At 45.3% G+C, this 21,352-nt stretch overlaps 1 protein-coding gene across 1 annotated transcript in view; it reads right to left on the bottom strand.

Moving 5' to 3' along the window:
- Positions 1-18,466, bottom strand: part of CAPN1 (calpain 1) — a 71,690-nt gene extending 53,224 nt beyond the window's left edge. The window contains exon 1 of the mRNA XM_015411948.1: positions 18,331-18,466. The gene's annotated coding sequence lies outside the window, so the exon portion shown is untranslated. The remainder of the gene's footprint in view (positions 1-18,330) is intronic.
- Between the last annotated feature and the right edge of the window lie 2,886 nt (positions 18,467-21,352).

Genomic DNA, 21,352 nt, shown 5'->3' with positions numbered 1-21,352 from the left:
AAGGTTACCCAATGAGCTTTGATGGAACAAGTGGGGATTCGAACCCAGATCTTCCAGACACTCTTAACCGCTACACGCTGGGTCTCCAAACATAACAATGGATAGTATGCGTGTACACACACAGAGAGATGCAGGATTTTTTACAATAAAATCTTTTCATACCTTTTGCACCTTTCAATTATTATCCCCCCCCCTTCCCATAAACACTGAAAGTGGAATGTTGACCAGATAAACATATATCAAAGACTTCCCCCTTAGACTGCCACCAAGCACATAGGAGGCTCCCACCTGCAGACCAGTCCAAATTGAAGCCTCTTGCCCAGGTGTACTGAAATGTATCTTCAGCCTGCCTGGAAGGAATCTTCGAATTTGCTCATACATAGACTAACAGATTAATTGTAGCAAAAGTTGCTCATGGTAAGAGTTCACTTCGTCAGCTGTGAATTTTGGCTTGCAGAAGCTTGCATCTAGGAATCCATTTGGCTTATGCTGCAGCAGACGGCTACCCCCCCCCCTCTGGAATTTGCACATATATATGTACATAAATTCTCACAACATGAGTCAGCCTTGCAAGATGCTGGCGTGCATTAAAAGAACACCTCAGGGGGGCAGAATCAGGGATCTTTGTGTGTGCTTGCTAGCTGGCTCAATAAAAATGCGGTGAGAAAACCGTCTTACTTGCAAACTTGATAGGTCCCCTGAGAAACCAGCCCCCACACCCAGAAACAGCTGCCTAGCAGCAGAGGTCCCAAGATCAAATAAGCAAGGTCTCATTTCCTGTGCTTAATTTTTGTTTTACAATGGTCATTCTGTAGCTAAGGGTAGCAAAATCCCAGAAGAGCTCACTCAAACCTAAACATTTGATTCCCATACCCAATTTTCAGATTTTTCAGGTTTCCTGCCCTGTGTGCATTTATAATTTTGTATTTAAATTTTGCAGCTGGGATTAAAACTGCCAAAAAGCTAGATACCAAAACAAGAAAATGTAAAATTCCACACTTCAGAGAATCTGAAGACCTGTGTTACAACGTTGCATTAGAAACTGAACACTGTCTGCAAATATTTGTTATGACACCCTGGAGCAAATGTTCTATTAGTTGGAGGACCTTAGAGTCCAACAAGATTTTTGGGGTATAAATTTTCGAGACTCAAAGTTCCCTTCCTCAGATTCATCCCTTCTGCTAGTTGGGTGACTGCCAACTCCTGTGTCTTCCACTTGCTGGCACAAAGCATCTCCAAGGTTTGGAAAGAGGACAACTATAAAAAGCATCATGCATTTTGCTGACCTCTTAATGGGACCTGTAATGTGCTGTATGTGAGGCTGTCTTTCAAAATGGTTTCTTTTTTTCTTCTTCATGTAAATAAATCAAGCAAGATACAAATAACTGCAGTATTTACGGAGTAGTTAATAAAATGTGCTTATCACCCTGTATAAGATAATAAGATATTGAAAACAGTTTCTAAATCTCATTTGGTCCATATGTGGCACCCCATCTTCTATATCTGGTGCAAATAACACAACATTTCTATTGCTCTTTTATTGTCAAAGCTGTTCAATTAATGCCCTCTGCCTTTCTAACACCCTTGATTTGTTCTGTCATGTCATAGCTTTGACTGGTTTACGTCTGCACTTTTCCCCTGGTTCCGTGATCCTAGTCTTACTGCGCTGCTTTGCTTATTGGACATCTTTGCTTTCTGATTGAGTAGCTGTTCATTTTTGTAATCCACTCTGAGCCTCACTCAGAAAGGCAAGCTATGTTCACCACCACCACATTAATTCAGCCCTGGAAGACAGGCTAGTTTTTATTAACCACATATTGTCTACAGGAGAGGGCTGAGAGAGCAGTTTGTCTAAGCATAACTAATAACTGAATTCATGTCAGAGGTGAAATCTGAACCAGAGACCTCTCAGACCACATGTCATTCTCTTAGCCATTACGTTACACCAGCTGATGCTCGTCAGAGAGATCATATAGCATCTGTTCTCCAAAACTAATTGCCAGCCTGCTTTTTGGTTTGATGCAAGGTGCTGGTTTTGATCATTAGAGCATTAAGGCCTGAAATATTTAAGGGAGTTCCTTTCCTTCCATGGATTAAGATCTGCCACAAAGATTCTATTTTGGGCCCAAAGGCCATAAACAGAATTATAAACAGGTGCCTAATGAAGCTTAAGACAATGCATCCTCCTGGATTGGATCGAGACCCAGGTTTCCTGTCTCCAGGGGTCGTTGCTTTTTTTAAAAAAAGAGGCGCCAGAACTCTCAAGAGGGAAATGTTCAATCTGTATACTGAAAATTCATGAACTTTTAAACATTTTAAAAATAATTTTGTTGAAGAGGTTCTGGAACTCCTGCATGTTCCCCCAGTAAAAAAGCTGTGCCTGTCTCATTACCAATGCTGATTTCTCCACATCCACCACCCCTCTGCATACCACACCTAATTCAAACACACCTGCTATTGTAATTTACCTACTATTATTTGGCATCTGAATATTCTCTAAGATGGAATCACATTCTAGCTGTATCTGAACAAGTGAGGAGTGACTCATGAAAGCTCATACCCTCCCACAAATTTTGTTAGTTTTTAAGGTGGTACTGGACTCTTGCTCTTTTCTACTGCTACGGACAGCGTAACACAGGTACCCACCTTGACCAATAACATTTCTAGAAATTTTGAAGCGATGGAAAACAAGATGGTGATTTGGGGGGAAACAAATATCTACAATACTTACTTTTCTCATAAAGTCTAAACTTACTCCTGTAACAACATAAACACGCATCATTTAGCATATGCAACTGTACTGTTTATGAAATTTAAAAGTTTTCTACAAGCAAAACTGCAAATATATCCAATACTAGAGAGCAAACTGCAAACTTCAATACTAAATGCCACCTTCAGTACATGTACCCTTTTGCCACACCGTAGACTGTATTTCACAAAAATTTATACTGCGCATTCTCAAAACTATTTCCTTCATTCCAAGTGAGAAAATATTTTCAGTGCTGCCCAAAATAATCAATTTTTCCATTGGAGAAATTGAAAAGAACTCTTTGGGGGGGGATTTTGAAATCCAAAATCCCCCCCACAGGCCTTCACATCTCTAGAACAAAGTCACTTAACAAAACTGATGGGCAAGACAAAAGCAAGCCCACCAACACAAGTCAAACCTTTGGTCTATCAAGGTCAGTGTTCTCAACTTGCGCTGGCAGCAGCTGTGGAAATGTCCATGATTGAGCCTGGGATCTTCCCCATGCAAAGCAAATGCCCTGGGAGGGTATGTGTCTCAGTGGTAGAGCTTCTGCTTGGCATGCAGAAGGTCCCAGGTTCAATTCCCAGCATCTCCTGTTAAAAGGACCAGGCAGTAGGTGATGTGAAAGACCTCTGCCTGAGACCCTGGAGAACCACTGCCAGTCTGAGGAGACAATACTGATCCTGATAGACCAATGGCCTGATTCAGTATAAGGCGGTGGCGCAGGCAGTATAACGCCTGCATTAACAACAACTCGAGCACCTGTTCGAGCCCCACCGCGGTCGAGGTGAGCTCTCAACCCCTAAGTCCTAGCTCCCGCCCACCCAGCGGACCGAAAGCCGAGTAACTAACGGCAAGTAGATAAATGGGAACCCACCCTTAGAAGGGTGGGGGGCACCCTCCTCCCTGCGGAGGTGTGTGGAGAGCGGCGGCGGCGGCAGTGATGACAGCAACGGCGGCTGCAGTAGAACAGCGGTGGCAGCAGAAGATCGGAGGAGGAGGCGGCATGGCGCTGAAGGCGGCGAGCGGCAGCAGCAGAGCCGGAGGGGGACTGATCCCTGGTGGCCAGCAGTGGAAAAAGCAAGGCGGCTATCATCGGCAGAGGACGGAGGCACGGTGACGTCATCCAGAGGCGCGCGGAGCCAGAAGGACGTAGTCGGGCCGAGGAGGACGTCGCCTGTGAACCATCCGCCTGTCTGCCTAAGCGCTAGAACATCTCGCAGCCGGGAAAAGGAGCCGAGCCGAAAGAATGACACCAGTCTCCACCAGGGTGCCGGTAGGCAGCCCCTTCCATTGAATTGATGTGGCCTTAGTTAGGACTCGGATATGTGACTAGCACCCGAAAATGTAAACCGCCCAGAGACCCCTACGGGGGTTAGGGCGGTATATCAAGTTGAAATAATAAATAAATAAATAAGTATGTATATTTATGAGCCACAGCCCCTGCCTCTGCTTTTTCACACAATGCAGACCGCTTGCAGAACTGAATGTTACAGCCATCGCTTCAGAACTTCATAGGGGTGGACAGGTCTGTCCACAGCTATTACCAATGACAGCTAAGTAGAATCTCTTATTCAGACACAGTCTACCTCTATACCAGTTGCCAGGGCAAAGTGAGCGGGAAGGGTCCTCAAGCCATCTGGATAGCTGGTCTCAGAAGCAGAATACTGAACCAGGCACTGATACAAGGGGTCTTTTCTACCTTCCCTGCCATATGGCAAGGTTAACAAGTTACCAGTTATTTTGCAAGCCACAAACGGAGGGAACAATAAATTGGGTGGGGGAAATGCTAATAGGCGCGCTCATAAAGGTACGTTGCCATGGTGCCTTCCTTCCCCGCTCCCTTCCATTTGCAGGAACCTTAGGACAAGTCTTTCAAGTAACAGCAGGCAGCAAGATAACCCCAGGAGTGAGTCACCAGTGACCTGCAGCTTTCTTTTCAACAAGCCTGGTTGCCTAATCAACTGTGCCTGAAAGCCATCGCCCTAGCTGGCAACGGATAGGTTCCGACCTGCAACAGTGTTTTTATCAGAAAGACTCAGATTCATTCTGGGCGGGTTGCTTTCCCCTAGAGAAGAGGGTCTGGAGCGGCTGAGGCTGCAAAGAGGAGGGGAGGCTCCTTGTTTTTGGTCTGTGCAGCTCTGCCTAACTTAAAGGCTTGCAACATTTTAAACCCACAGATTGTTTTTTTTGGGGGGAGACACCATCTTCTCCAATTAGATGTCTCTCGTTCTCTGTGGGCAAAAATGAGGAACACCACCTTGTAGAGAGGAGGTTACTGGTGAGAAAGCTTTGCAGTCTGAAGATTCAAGAAGAATGACACACACAGTCCCTCCCTTTCCACCTACACATCTCATGGCAAAGACTGAAGCATAGGCAGGAACAAGCTGGTATTCCAGTCTCTTGGGCTAAGGGTCTCAAGCTATTGGCCTCACGAAGTCCAGTATTTCTGTTTAAAGGTAAAAAGTGTTATCAGGTTACAACCAACTCATGGCAACACAAGGGCTATGGGGTTTTCAAGGCAAGAGATGAGCAGAGATGGCTGGCCACTGCCTTCCTCTGCATAACAGCCCCAGTCTTCCTTGGTGGTCTCCTATCCAAGTCCTGACTCTGCATAGCTTCTGAGCTCTGGCTAGTCTGGGCTATTAGAGCTGCTACACGTCTTTATATTATGTGCCAAAAGGAATTCCACATCCTGAATCATTCTTATAAACTGAAACAATGTGCACTTATCAGTTTACTTTGCATAATTTGCAGTGCAATCCTAAAAACGTTTTCCGGGGAGTAAGCCCCATTGTACAGAATTGCTTAAGATTAGTCTCCTATGAAGATAGATTCAGGTGGGGCAGCCGTGTTGGTCTGAAGCAGTAGAACAAAGTCCGAGTCCAGTGGCACCTTTAAGACCAACAAAGTTTTATTCTGGGTATAAGCTTTCATGCGCATGTACACCTCTTCAGATACACCGAAACAGACTTTCTCAAGCCTTACATAATAGGTGGGGCGGTTAGTTGCCAGGAAGAGCTAGTTAGAGTCAAGATGCATAAGTAATTGGGCGATAGCTAAGATAGCCCACTGGTGGACCTCCTGATGGCACTGGTATTTCTGGCCACTGTGTGACACAGAGTGTTGGACTGGATGGGCCTTCGGCCTGATCCAACATTGGCGTCTCTTATGTTCTTATTGGATTAAGCACTTTGTAGAACCTGTGAACAGCAGTAATAAAACAGCTGCAAAGAAATTTCAGAAACAGTCTGGAATGGGAGACAGATGAACTACAAGTTACTACAACAGTCAGGACAATGGAGCTCCTAGGGCTTAACAGAGATATCGGGTTCTTATCTTAATACACATGCTAAGTCACTCAGTTCTTGCTTATACCCAGAATTAAACGTTGTTGGTCTTAAAGGTGCCACTGGTCTAGAACTTAGTTCTCACATCTGTTTGTTAACTCTTTTATTATCTGCATGCTAATTTCCTGCTATTCACAGGTTTTACCAGCTGCTTTAATCCAATCTTAGCTATACTTATCACCTAGTTAACCCTTCCTGGTAACTACGCCCACACCTATAAGTCTTGAGGACGTCTGTTTCAATGTGTCTGAAGAAGTGTGCATGCACATGAAAGCTTACAATCAGAATTAAACTTTGTTGGTCTTAAAGGTGCCACGGGACTCAGACTTTGTTCTCTTGGTCTCCTGTTCAACCAGTGGAAGAGAAACGATTTACACAGAACAGACTTGCAAATAGTTTTTTAAAAGGATACCTTTGTCCCATACACTCACCATGTTATTGACAACATTGTAGTACATTGATGGCCTGTCTGAATGCAAGAGCTGTCCCCCTTCCAACTTATAAAGGCCTCCTGGCTGGGTTACCTGGAGACTGTTCCTGGCTGCTCAACAAAGGTGTCCAAGAGGAGGTGGAGGAGAAGAGTTGGTTTTTATACTCTGCTTTTCTCTACCACGAGGAATCTCAAAGCTGCTTACAATCACCTTCCCTTCCTTCTCCCCACAAGAAGTACCTTGTGAAGCAGGTGAGGCTGAGAGTTTTCTCAGAGAACTGTAACTGGCCCAAGGTCATCCAAGCAGACGTCATCTGGAGGAGTGGGGAATCAAACCCCATTCTCCAGATTAGAGTCCTCCAGTCTTAACCACTATACCATGCTGGCTCGTGGTTATTTATACTTTGCATCTGCATTGTAAAAGCCCCAAGTCCTCTCCACCCCTCACTTCTGCATTTGGATTCTGCCATATGTATACAGCTACAAGGGCTAGAAACTTGGGGGGGGGGTGTTTGTCAAAACTAAAAGCATAGCGACAAGCATATGCAAACCTAAGAGAAGCCCTATGGATCACGCCACAGGTCCATCTAATCCAGAAGCCTTCCTTGTTTAGCTGTCCTCTGCATCTGCTTTTCAGCTGCCCGTGCACATGGATGTTCCATTTAATTTTCATGCCTACTAAATATCAAACTGCACATGGGGAGTATCAACCATATAACAAGAGACCATATGGACGGGACCAAAGATCCACTTGGTTTAGCCGCCTCTTGCCAACAGGGGTCAGCCAAAAAATTCTGAGAAGCACCCAGGTATTTGCCATGAAAGTGATGCCTGACCCCTTTTTCTTTGCCCTCAGCATCTCATAATGCTAAGGTATACTGCCTCTGTATCTGGAGGTTCCATTTAGTTATGGCGGCAAGCAGTCACAGAAATGTAACACTTACTTCTGAACACGTGGAAGAAAAGCAATTAAGATGTTGGGAGTCAGGGTGAGGGCGAAAGACAGCGGGAGGAGAAACTGGCAAGGGACCAGAGAGATGAGAAGAAAGTACAAAAACAGACAATATACACAAAAAATCTGGCAGTAGCAGCTGACTCTTGCAGAAAGACACCGATTGAAAGGCATGTTGGAGGACTACAAGCTGACAATTGGGTCTACAAGTGATTTGGGCTTCATTAGCATTTGTTTATTCATTGTTTTAACTGTTAGTTAATTGCTTTTATTGTCTACTTAGATCTACTGTAGAAAGTAAGATATGACTGATACTGGTTGCCAGTTTGTAATCCAAATAGGGACCCATATCATTAGTGAATTTATGTAAATATTTTTCACAGAGCCGTTTACATTAGTTGCCCTTACCACATAGTTGATTCCCAAGTCTATTGTGTAAAGAAGTACTTTCTTTCGTCTGTCCTGAAACCAATTCCAATCAGTTTCACTGAGGCATCCTAAGTTCTGGAGTCACAAGAAATTTCTCTCTCCCCACTCTCGTCACACCATGCATCATTTCAGCACTTTCTCTTATCTTCCTCTCTCACCCCTTTGTCTTGATTTTCCTTCCAGGGTGCAAAATATTGGGATTGCAGCGAGGTGCGGATTACATGCAACCCTATCTAAATGCTTTAGCAATTGGGCTCAAATGCCCATTGTAATTTTAGATGGTGTCAAAAGAAGCATCATTTCCAAGACCCTGAAAGAACTCATAAAAATGCAAGATCAGCATCTGAAATTGCATGTTCTCTTATGGATCTCAGGCCTGACAATGACCAATTGGAAAGATACTCAGAGGGCAGTGCAATTATTTTTGTTAAGATTCCATCACTCTCTCCCTGTACAGTGGCCAAAAATACCAGGTGCCATCAGGAGGTCCACCAGTGGGGCCAGGAAACTAGAAGCCCCCCCACTGTCGCCCCCCCCCCCCCAAGCACCAAGAATACCGAGCATCACTTGCCCCAGTCCCTCCCCTCAAAATTCACTACCCTGAAGCTCTGGCTGAAGGAGGGAAAAGTATACTTACAAAAACTTCCCCAACTGTTCCCCTACAGACAAGCCTTACTCACCCTAGGTGAGTAGGCAAGCTACTTAAAAATCCACTTTAAGAAATGCCTCTTAAAGAAGTCAACCAATGGAACCACCTGCTTAGGGAACGGTCTGCAACCCACTCTGTAAGATTTTAAACAACACAGTTAAAATGATTCCATTCTAATGATTCCATTCTAAGGAGTGCCTTGGTAGGCAAGTTGGGGTAGAAACGTTTGGAGAAGGAAAACAGCTAAGCCTCGTTAACAAGAAGGGTGTGTCCATCCATCGATTTATCTTGTCCAGGACAAGAGCCCAGGTAGACAGATCAGAGATCCAGTGGAAAACCAAAATTTTAGGAAGCTGCAGTAATCAAAAGAATATCTCTGTTTCCTCACAGGTTAAGAGGGCAGACATGTTGATCTGCAGCCAGATTCAAGTCTAGGAGCACCTTAGAGACCCCACAAGATTTTCAGGGGATGAGCCTTCAAGAGTCAGAGCTCCCTTCATCAGATACGGCTTTCTCCCTAGGCAAGTCCAGCTGTCCTCGACTATGGCCGGGGCCTTCTCGGTCCTGGCCCCGACCTGGCGGAACTCTCTGCCAAACAACTTCAGGGCCCTGTGGGATCTGATGCAAATATCGCAGGGCCTGCAAGGCAGAGGTGTTCCGCCAGGCTTTTAGTTGAGGTCAGCAATGGTTAAGACCAGCACCTACGAACCCCACCTGCCCTTCTCTGCCTTGCTGCACAGACAGCACTGTAGCTGGCAAAAGGGGTCTCTATCGCCATCTAGACTGTTAATTTATTGGACTATTATTATACTTTTATGCTGATTGAAGGTCAAAGAAGACGGGGACGGCAAAGGATGAGATGGTTAGACAGTGTCATCGATGCAACGAACATGAAATTGAGCAAACTTCAGAGGACGGCGGAAGACCGGAAGGCCTGGTGTGATCTGGTCCATGGGGTCGTGAAGAGTCAGACTCGACTGTGCGACTGAACAACAACAACAAATGCTGATTGTATTTTAACTGTTTTAAGATTGTAAATTGCTCAGAGCCTGCTTGCAGGGTGGGCGATTCATGCATTTAATAAAATGAATAATATAAATGCCTGACAAAGGGAGCCCTGAGTCTCGAAAGCTCCTACCCTGAAAGTCTCGTCACTCTCTAAGGTGCTCCTGGATTCAAATCGAGCTGCTGTTGTCTCACGGTGACAGTGAGAGGTGACCCTGCTATGAGGCAAGGCATGGCAACTGCCTTCAGACAGTGTGGCAGAATTTGGATCATGGGGGCCTTGGTCAGTCGGGTATAAGGGATGCAAACCTTGGCTTCCCCCACAATGCCTTGCTGTACACCTGCTTGCTAGGAGATGCAGTGCTCGACTGTGACCGTTTCCTGTGAGGCTTTTCTTTTCCGGACTGATCCGAGTGCCCTGGCCAGCTCCCATTCCACTTGGGGGACCCAGAGAAGATAGAGACCAGGTGGACTCCTCTCTTGGCTTCCCCCGCGAAATCATCCCACAACAGACAGCAGATGTTCAGCACCTTCAAGGGCAGTGGAATGAGAGACAGAGCAAAGACTGCGCTCTACCCACCAGGCAGCTCTTCTGCTTGCACCACTGAAATGGAGGTGTGGAAGGGTGGAACCTCCCCAGCAGTTCCCTACTAAGTGTTCATCAGCACAGGGGGATTTCCGAGATTACAAGCATGGCACCAGGGGCAGTAAGTGTTCCAGGTTATAATTAATATAGAACACGATGGTTGTATGATGTGGTATGCAGGGATATGGGAGCCAGCCCCATTATCAGCCTGCTGGGAGAGAGAGAAAGGGTCAGGAAAGAATTTGGATTCATCTTCACAACTATTCCAGCCTTCCTAGGAAAACTAGAGCTAGACTTGAAATACAGGTACCACCCCCATCCCCAGCTGAGAATGAGAAAATGGGCAATTGTTACTAGTTGCTTAAACCCCACAAGCCAGGAAACAAGAGATCCTGGCAAAGAAGCATATTTGCATTATGAGTATCACTTTGCATAACAAATTAACAGTTATGCAAGTAAAAACTGGCTAAGATCTGGCAGGAAATATCCATAAAACACACTGTGCATGGGTGGGAGGGGAGGGAAATGCAAATCTATGACAAAGAAGAAATGGAGTAGTGGCAAACGGAGATGGAGACATATGACAAGGAGTTTTAAAAAGGCTTCTGTAGGAGATATTTTATGGACAGTCCCTCTGACACAATAGAGAGAATTCACACAAGGTATTCACTGCTAGCTGTTAATGGTTAAATTACTGCTAGATGATCCACCAGTGTTTTATCACTGTTTCCTGGCATACTCAAAAGGTTATGTTTGAGTATTAGGAGCCACCTAATAAATGTAACAGGCAGTAGATGCAGGACACACGAAAGAAAAGGAGTTACTCTCCACCCAATACACAATTAACTTTTGGAATTCACTGCTACAAGACGTGATGACAGCCACTAGCTCTGATGGCTTTTTTAAAAGGTTATAAATTTTTCCAGGGTATTTCTGTCAATCCATTAAGAAAGCTAAATTTAATCTCCAAATTCAGAGGCAGTTCACCTGCATACAGCAGATACAGGACACACATAAAACACAAAAAGACTATTCCTTTTGTATCCTGCTTGCAATCTTCCCAGAGGCATCTGGTTGGTGGCTGCTGGAAACAGAATGTTGGACCAGAAGTTCTGAGCCACCAAAGCAGACCCTTGTTTTACCAGTTCTGGAGCAGAGTATAGCTGCTTCGGACCTCCCAGGCATCAAGGGCTGGCTAGAGAGCCCCTTTTCAAAGGAAGCCTCACCTAACTTCTCTTTCCCACTGCAAGGGAAAGAGACTTTGCTGCCACATAACACCCAGACAACACAGTCACTGGACCGAACAACATCAACTACACCATCTCAGGCACATTCACTTGCGCATCTTCTAACACTGTATATGCCATTAAATGCCAACATTGCCCTTTGGCTCCCTACATAGGGCAGACAAGTCAAAACCCTAAACCAAAGGATAAATGGACACAAATCTGACATCAAGAATCACAATATTTGAGAAACTTGTAGGAGAACATTTCAACCTCCCAGGAAACTCAACGGGGGACCAAAAAGCAGCTGTTTTACTGCAAAGGAATTTCAAAAACAAACTGGAATGGAAGATTGCTGAATTACAAGTTATTACAGCACTCAGGACAATGGAACCCCCAAGGCTTAACAAAGATATTGGGTTCTTATCTCACTACATATGCTACGTCACTCAGTTCTTGCTTATAATCAGAATTAAACTTTGTTGGTCTTAAAGGTGCTACTGGACTCAAACTTAGTTCTCACATCTGTTTGTTAACTCTTTTATTATCTGCATAGTGATTTCCTGCTATTCACAGGTTTTACCAGCTGCTTTAATCTAATCTTAGCTATTCTTATTATCACTCAGTTACTTATGCATTAGCCGTTTTGGCAACTAACCCCCTTCCACCTACATGTAATGGTTGGGGAAAACTTGTTTCAATGTATCTGAAGAAGTGTGCTTGCACATGAAAGCTTATACCCAGAATTAAACTTTGTTGGTCTCAAAGTTGCCACTGGAGTCAAATTTTGTTCCATTGCAAGGGAATATGGGATAGGTGCTATTTTTCTTCTAAGCCTGGGGTCAAAGCAAAGAGGAAGTTTAAATCCCTTCCTCCTTGGCAAGCAGCACAGAAGGAAAGCATTCTTACTGCTCAAGGTAATATAGGAGTAATTATTAACCTCCGCCGTTTGAAAATAATGGTGCCGGTATTCAGAATTTTTTGGATCTGTAACCTGTCCATCACACCTCCATTTACTAGTCAAGCCAAGGCCTGCTTGACTTTTGACACAGGTACTAGCAAAGGATAGAAAGCAGAGCACTAAGTCTTAGCTGTGGGAGGTTGACGTTCAACTCTTTGCTTGACTAAGCAAAGCAAGTCACAGGTAAGCCATCTTTCAACTGAGCTTACTGTGAGAAACATATGGAGTAAATTTTCTCCCCTGAAAATGAGATTAAGACACAGTAGTTCAGCAGTTCGAGACCCGGGTGCTGCATGATGGCGTGAGCTCCCATCTCTAGTTCCAGCTCCTGCCAACCTAGCAGTTCGAAAGCAAGAAATTGCAAGTAGATAAATAGGTACCACTTCGGTGGGAAGGTAACAGCGTTCTGTGCGCCCTGGTGTTTAGTCATGCCAGCCACGTGACCTCGGAAACGTCTTCAGACAGCGCTGGCTCTTCGGCTTTGAAACGGAGATGAGCACCGCAACCCTAGAGTCGGATTCGACTGGCTTTCGAGCAAGGGAACCTTTACCTTTACTTTAATCCCACTGAAACTAATAGGCCGGAATAATTTTGCATAGGATTGCACTGCAAATCTTTTTAATTCCCACACCCTAACTTGTCACTATGCAGGAGGATTTTGAAACTAACCACGGTTAAGCATTATTAACCATGGTCACTGTTGTAACTCTAGTCCAGATAACAAATGTACAGGAGAAACCATGGTTTGCTCATCCCCAGAGGATATATACCAAAAGACCCTCATATTTATTTATTAAAACAATTAAATCCCACCTTTCCTCTTGGTTCAAGGTGGCTTACAATAATGATTAAAACATTCCCAGCTAAAAAACAAAGATAGAATAACTAGCCCCAAATCCCTCCCCCCTCAAAAGATGCCTGCCATTCAAACCCCCTCAAAAAACAGGCAGGCCTTGCAGCGCATCCTCAAGATCTTCAAGGAGGGGCCCCCTTTCTCACCTCTTTAGGGAGGCCATTACGCAGAGCCGAAACCATGATAGAAAAGACTTGACTCTGGTCAACAACAGACAGGCCAACTGAAGTGGTAGGATGAGACCTGCTCCCAAACAGGGAGGCTGAAGAGACAGGGAAACCACCTTCATCACAGCTGGCTCAGCCTAGATATAATGCTTAACCATGGTTAACACAGGTCCATTTCAAACCTTGGCTTCACATGCCAGTATGTGGCCCATCCTTACTCATTACTATGGGTAAGTCCGCCTAGCTGGTGACCCTCTCCTCCCAAGTCAAATGCAGCCCACCAGCCATGGATGGTAGCCCACAGGGAGTGCAATGAACTTTCTGCTGCCTACCTGAGGCCGCAAAAACAGGAAAGAGGTGTGATGCACCTTGCAGGGATCTGGTGGACTTAGTAGGTCAGGCTGCACAGATCTGGTTTAGATATTGGGGGGAAACAATGAACTATGATGAAAGAAATCAACCCGTGGTAATGTCTGCATGGGGATCTCTGTTGCTTTAACTTTGAGCAGCCTGGTTTCCATGAGGCATTTACAAAACAGTACATTTCCTAAATTCACAAAGTCTGAGGAACCCCACAGTTTGGTGTAGTGGTTAGAGTGTCAGCCTAGGATCTGGGACACCCAGGTTCAAATCCTCACCCTTCTATCGAAGCTTCTCAGGTGAATTTGGAGCATTCACTCTACCACCATGGCCTACTCTACCTCACGGAGTTGCTGTTGGAAGTTAAATGGAGAAGGGAAAACTGACGCATGCTGCCTTGAGGTTCTTGGAGGAATTATAGGATGAAAAGATACAATATAATTAATAAATTAAAAAGTAGCCCAAAGGGACCAAAAGGAAAAAGAATTGCAACTAAGTTGCAAACAAAGCACCCGTCTCAGTGCTTTGCACGTTATTGCAATATATAAAGAATTCTTGAATTAACTAGTTGTAAATTAGTCTATAGAAAATGTCAACAGTTCAAAGAGATTTTAATTGTACTAATTTTAATCTATTAATTCTGCATACATCTGCATAGGAATAAAAGAGTTCTGAAGGTGGAAAAAACTCTTTGGTATGAGATAATGCTTGTGTAACTCAGTAACCACCATAGTTAGAAAAACTGTTTACATGGATGAATGACATAAGAACATGAGAAGAGCCTTGCTTTTTGTTGTTGTTACTCAGTCGCAAAGTCGAGTTCAACTCTTCGCAACCCCATGGACCACATCATGCCAGGCCCTCCTGTCTTCCATTGACTTCCAGAGGTGCCTCTTTGCTGGATCAGACCAATGATCCATCTAGTCCAACATCCAGCCTCACACAGTGGCCAACCAGTTCCTCTGGAGGGCCAACAACAGGGCATAAAGGCCAAGGCCTTCTCCTGAGGCTGCCTCCTGGCACTGGGATTCAGTGGTTTTGTTCCTCTGAACATGGGAGGTTCCCTTCAGTCGCTATGGCTCGTAGCCACTGATAGACCTATCCTCCATGAATTTATCTAATCCCCCTTCAAAGCTGATTATTCCTGTGGTCATCACTACAACCTCTGGCAGCAAATGCCACATTTTAATCACTCTCTGTGTAAAGTTGTATTTCCTTCTGTCTATCCTGAACCTACTGCCCATCAGCTTCATTGGATGCCCTGGAGTTCTAGTATTTTGGGAGAGGGAGAAAAAAGTTCTCTTTGTCAACTCTCTCCACCCCACGCGTAATGTTATAAACCTCTATCATGTCCCCCCTTTAGTCGTCTCTTTTCTCAACTCAAAAGTCCCAGACTCTTCAGCCTTCCCTTACAGGGAAGGTGCTCCTACCCCTTAATCATCTTGGTTGCCCCTCCTCTGCACTTTTTCCACCTCTGCAGTGTCCTTTTTGAGATACGGTGACCAGAATTGTACACAGTATTTCAAATGAGGCTGCACCATGGATCTATACAGGGGCATTATAATATCAGCTGTTTTATGTTCAATTCCTTTCCTAATGAACCCTGGCACAGAGTTTGCCACTTGCAGATTTTGTAAGTATTTCTTCTTCAAAATTTCATTTTTAAAAAATGTGTGTTGCCTCATTAAACAGGGTGCCCTTTTAGTAGGTCAAGCGGTTTGAAAACAGATTAATCTAATTTATGAATCTGACTGAACCCTGCAATCCCAGTTAACAACTTTCATATAATTTTTTTTCAGCCTGCGTGCCCATAACATAAACACATGAATCATTTGTGGCACCTCAACAGTCTTACAACAGGATATCAAAACTCTTCCAAGGTAAAAGGATTGTTGTATCTGGCAGCCCTTACCCACCACAGGTGAACAGTCATGTGACTATTCTGAAGCCAGAATGTATTTGTAGGCCAGCCTCAATAAGGACCAAACCACATGGAATGCTGGAGTGGAACTCCAGATGTGTGATTTGGCCCTTTGAAACATCTGTACTGGGACACAGTAACTCTTCCCCTCATGTACCCATTTATGTGATTAAAAGCACCCCCCCAAGCACATGCTTTTAAAAAGGCACAATTCAAGTGCCTGTCTTTTATCTGTTTTTTGTTGTTCAGTCGCACAGTCGAGTCCGACTCTTCGCAACCCCATGGACCAGACTACGACAGGCCTTCCTGTCTTCCACCGTCCTCTGAAGTTTGCTCAACTTCATGTTCGTTGCATCTATGACACTGTCTAACCATCTCATCCTTTGCCGTCCCCGTCTTCTTTGACCTTCAATCTTTCCCAGCATCAGGGTCTTCTCCAGTGAGTGCGCCCTTCTCATTTGGTGGCCAAAGTATTTGAGCTTCAGTTTCATTATCTGGCCTTCCAGGCAATCTGTACTAGGGATTAAAACAGTTCTGGGGGCCCTATTCCAATTGGGAAAATGGTGCAGGGTAAGAGCTAATAAACACCTTCTCTGGCACTATGGCTGCTTTATAAGACTACACTCTGGGGTCTGAATTGATTCTTTGTCTTGCATTTTTTTATCCCACCCTTCCTTCAAGGAACTCAGGGTAGCAAACACAGATCCCCCTCCTCCATTTTATCTTCATAACAACCCTGTGATGTAGGTTAGCCTAAGAATGACTGGCTGCCCAAGATCATCCAGTGAACTCCATGTAAGGCTGTGCATTTGAACCTAGTTATCCCTGGTCTTAGGCCAACATTCTAACCACCACCAGTGTTCCCTCTAAGCTGAGTTAGTGTGAGCTAGCTCACAGTTTTTTAGCCTCCAGCTCACAGATTTTTGTCTTAGTTCAGGAAGGATGGCTCTAGAGCAAACTAATTTATTCAGTAGCCAAATCACTTGCTCACAGCTTTAATGCCAGTAGCTCACAAAGTAGAATTTTTGCTCACAAGACTCCACAGCTTAGAGGGAACACTGACCACCACACCACAGTGGCTCCTGGTATGAGGTGTCCTCTGACACACACACACACACACACACCCAGCCTTGGGCTACTGGGCTCACTGGAGAAGTTTGGTATACAGAAACAGAAAACTGGGTAACACTTTCATTTTCTCTTCTCAACATCATGGAGCCCTTTATAATAACCACTTGGTTTTTGTCATCCAAGAGGAGTCAGAACTAAGCACTCACATTATGAAGTTTAATTTCATTCCCTTTGGATAGAGAAGCATCATTTGAGCAATCAATCCACCAAATTAGGGTTCAAATATGGATTTCAGACCCAAGGTCCCTCCTCCCCAAAAGCTTCCAGTGTGAATGGCACAGGTGCTAGTGATTCTGGCGAGCAACTTTTCCTTGGGGAGAGGGAGAAGTGGCAGATCAATGGTCCAGTCACTGTACATGGAGGTTCTATTTAGCCTTCACGGCTAGCAGCTACTAACAGGCTAAGACAAGCCCTATGGGATCAGACAAATTCATTTACCCCAACATCCTCTTTCTGACAGTGGTTGGCTAGATGCTTCCAGGAAAACTCACAAAGCAGAGTATAAACACGTTTCTTCTTTGTATGCCTCCTGCAAGTTGGTATTTTGAAGACTACTGCCTCTGAACACAGATGTTCCACTAAGCTGATTTAATTCTAAGTCAAAGCAACCTGTAAACCGGGGCCAATTGTTTTGGCGACAGCACGATACCATACAGAGTTAAAAATCCAGTCTAAACTCCACTGAAAGAGATCAATTTAGGCTGGAGTAACTCTGCACAAGATTGGGCAGTGAATTCCATAAAACAAGTTTAAGTGCAGCAGTAATTTCCCAAATTACAGAAAGAAGTAATAACCATCCTCCCACGATTTATAAAGACAAAACTGAACAAAGTTTGTAGGAACATTCTGCAAGTTAATAGCAGCATTCAAGGGCAGCAGAGGAAAATGATTGGAAACAGCAAAAGGGTTTCCTATATGTAATTATTTCCAAAACATCTGAAACAAATGAATTCGGTCTTTCTTCCTTCAGAGCAAACAACCACATTTGCCAACATTCTGCTTTGCCAGCTAAGCCACAGTGTAACTCAATTTACATGCAGTTTTTAAATTTCTAAACGATTGCACTGCCGTGTCTCTATCGGTGCCTTAATCCTATTTGCATCTCGACTGGTTGTAGTTCCTCAGGGTGAGAGAAGCGACGCTCTGCACATGCCCAGAGGTGCTTCATTCACCATTATGCATGCATGTCTTGGAACGCAGGCCTTTGGAAAAGAGGTTCTGGGTCTGAGCCTTGACTCTGGTTGACTCCTCAGGAAAAACTTCCAACAGGGACTAAACTCTTGCAACTCACTTTTCCTGGCACTCGGGTTTCTTCATCCTCCCCCCTCCCCCAAATCAAGCCCAACGGAGACAGCGGCTGATTCGCCTGGGCTGAGAACCTCCACCCGTCCCCAAACGACGTTGTGTAATAGGCGAGCTCGCAAAAGTGCAACTCGCTTCCCCTCTGCGCCCCCTTCTCCGCCTGCTCCTCCCCTCCAGCTGCTACCAAAACTCCCAGGACTGCCAATGAATCTCAGCTCCCACAGTGCTCCCCCCCCCCGCCCCCCGGCCACCGCTTTACCTGGATCTAGACCGGTACCTCGGCGCGGAAGAAATGCCAGGGCAATCTTCGAGAAAGAAGGAAAGTGAGCGAGGCAGGCGCCCAGGCGGACCAACGGCGCTTAACCCCCCGCTTGCTGCTTGACTGCATAGCAGACAGCGACTCCTCCCTTGCAGACTCCTCCTTCGCCTCTCTCATGCTGGGCGGCTGCCAGCCGGGGAGGAGGGGGGGAGAGAGTGCAAAGCGAAGCAGCGCCCAGCAAGCAGAGGGTGGCTTCCTGGCAAAAAAGCGGTAGAGGTAGGAGCACGTTCCGGATTTCCTGGAGCCAGTAGCAAAAGGCAGCCGTGGAAATCTGCTCTGGAAGGGTGGCTTCGGCTCCCCTAGGGCGTCCCCCGCGCTCTCTTCTTTCCTCCCTGCAGTCCCTCTGCATTGCAACAGTTCCCGTCCAGGGCCGAATACCAAAGGGGGTTGGCCGTCTGTGCTGCCGTGCCTGCATGTGTCGAAGAAACAGCAGACAGTGGTCATGCCGTGAAAACATTCAGCTGCTTCTCAAACCTTTATCCAAAGCCTCTGAATGCCGTAATAATATAGTATTATATGAATTGTTTCCCACATCATTAGTATTTTCGCAGTCTCAGTCCATGCATGTTTGTGAGGTAATGCAACCGGCTTTCTTCTAGCACTTCAGCTCCGTTCCGAAGACATGCAGTCGTGGGGTCAGTGTGTAGTCTTATAAAGACTCCTGAGTAAACTTAGCAGTCGTGGGATAAGAGGAGGGGTTCTCTTATGGATTGGCAACTGGATAAATGACAGGAAGCAAAGAGTAGGAAGAAACGGACAGTTCTCACAATGGAAGGAAACTAAGCAGTGGGGTCCCACAAGCATCGGTATTAGGGCCAGGACTATTTAATTTATTCATCAGTGATCTGGAACTAAGGCTGAGTAGTGTAGTGGCCAAGTTTGCAGATGACACAAAATGATTCAGGATGGTTAAAACCAAGGCTGACTGTGGAGAGCTCCAAGAGGGTCTCCACAAACTGGGTGAGTGGGCAACAGTGTGGCAAATGAAGTTCAGTGTTGGTAAATTTAAGGTGATGCACATTAGGACAAGAAAATCCCACCTTCAACAATAGGCTAGTGGGATCTGAACTTGCTGAGGCTGAGAGGGGGAAAGATCTTGGGGTCCTAGTGGATAGCACAATGAAATTGTCAACCCAGTGTGTTGCAGGGGTGAAAAAGGCAAACTCTGTGTTAGGGAAAGCTCAAGGTGGGCAGCCATGTTGGACTGAAGCAATAGAACAAAGTTAGAGTCCAATGGCACCTTGAATAAAACTTTGTTGGTCTTAAAAGTGCCATTGGACTCTATGTTAGGGATTATTAGATCAACATGGGTAACTTTATACCTATTTGTACCTGTGGTATATATTTTACCTGAGCTTGCAGTATTGTAGTTTTAATTAGTCTCCATACTTCCTGAAGAGATTTGACCTACCTTACCTTTCTTCAAAAGCCCCATGAATTGAGAGAAGTTACCCCTTCTTAAAGTTAAATGTGGTTGTGTCGATCTTTTTGGGCAATTCCCTATTTACAGTTTGGTGCAGTGGTTGAGAGTGGTGGACTCTAATCTGGGAGAACCGGGTTTGATTCCCCACTCCTCCACATGCAGCTGCTGATGTGACCTTGGGTCAGTCATAAGTTATTTCAGAGCTGTTCTCTCAAGGACAGTTCTCCAGAGAGCTCTCTCAGCCCCACCTACCTCACAGGGCATCTGTTGTGAGAAGGAGAAGGGATTGTAAGCTGTTCTGAGACTCCTTCGGATCATGAAGGGGGGGAGGAAAGTATGACTGACCCCAGGTCACACAGTGCACTTTGTGGCTGAACAGGGATTTGAACCCAGAGGTCATGGTCTAAATCTGACACACTTCCCAGAGGACTTACACTGTGTATGATAGAGGCATCAGAAGAAAAGAGATGAAGGGTAATGAGTAGAAGAGATGTCATGGAGACGTAGGTGAGCATCTGCTGATGGCAAGAGGATGTGAAGAAGGAATTAGTCAACAGAGGCATTCCAGTTATTTAAATAAAAATATTGCCTGCCCTTCCACACATATGTGGCTTCTCTCTGACCTACTGTTTTCTCTTTCAGTGCCCATCTGGGAGAACTGGGTTTGATTCCCCACTCCTGCACATGTAGCTGTTGGTGTGACCTTGGGTCAGTCATAAGTTCTTTCAGAGCTGTTCTTTCAAGGGCAGTTCTCCAGAGAGCTCTCTCAGCCCCACCTACCTCACAGGGTGTCTGTTGTGGGGAGGGGGAGGGAAAGGGGGATTGTAAGCCGCTCTGAGACTCCTTCAGGTAGTGAAAGGCAGGGTGTAAATCCAGTCTCTTCTCATCTTCTCTTTTGGTTTAAAAGGGCTACACATTTGTTGTAAGTTCATATTTCCTTAGTTCATATTTCCTTCTATCAGTACTCTGGCAAGTAATAAGAATATAAGAGCCCTGCTGCATTCTGACCCATAGTCCACTTAGTCCCACAGCAGCTGCCTAGTTGCCCTAGAAGGCTACCAAACACAGTACAGAAGCTTTTCCTGATGTTGCCTCCCAGCACTGCTTTACTGCCAGCAGAGGTTTACTTCCTCTGGATATGGAGGTTTTCTTTAGTCATTATGATTACTATCCACTGATGGACATTCCCTTCATGAAAGATCAAAAGGCTCTTGGCTGACATAGCCGAGGATGCAAGAGAGGTCACGCGACCCATGAGTTGTTAAGCCATCTCCAAGTTCTTCCTCCAAAAGCACAGGCACTGATGGGAGTTTTAGCAACCCAATCGCTTTCCTGGTAATTTATCGCTATGGTTAGGCCAGCCCTGCTGACAGAAGGGGCAAGTGATGCTCTGTCATCTTGGTGCTTGGGGGAGTCAACAGTGGGAGGGCTTCTAATGTCCTGGCCCCACTGGTGGACCTCCTGATGGCACTGGTATTTCTGGCCACTGTGTGATACAGAGTGTTGGACTGGATGGGCCTTTGGCCTGATCCAACATTG

This window comes from Gekko japonicus, unplaced genomic scaffold, assembly GCF_001447785.1.
Source record: "Gekko japonicus isolate JY-2015 unplaced genomic scaffold, Gekko_japonicus_V1.1 scaffold563, whole genome shotgun sequence".
NCBI lineage: Eukaryota > Metazoa > Chordata > Lepidosauria > Squamata > Gekkonidae > Gekko > Gekko japonicus.
This window is presented reverse-complemented; position numbering and strand designations above follow the sequence as displayed.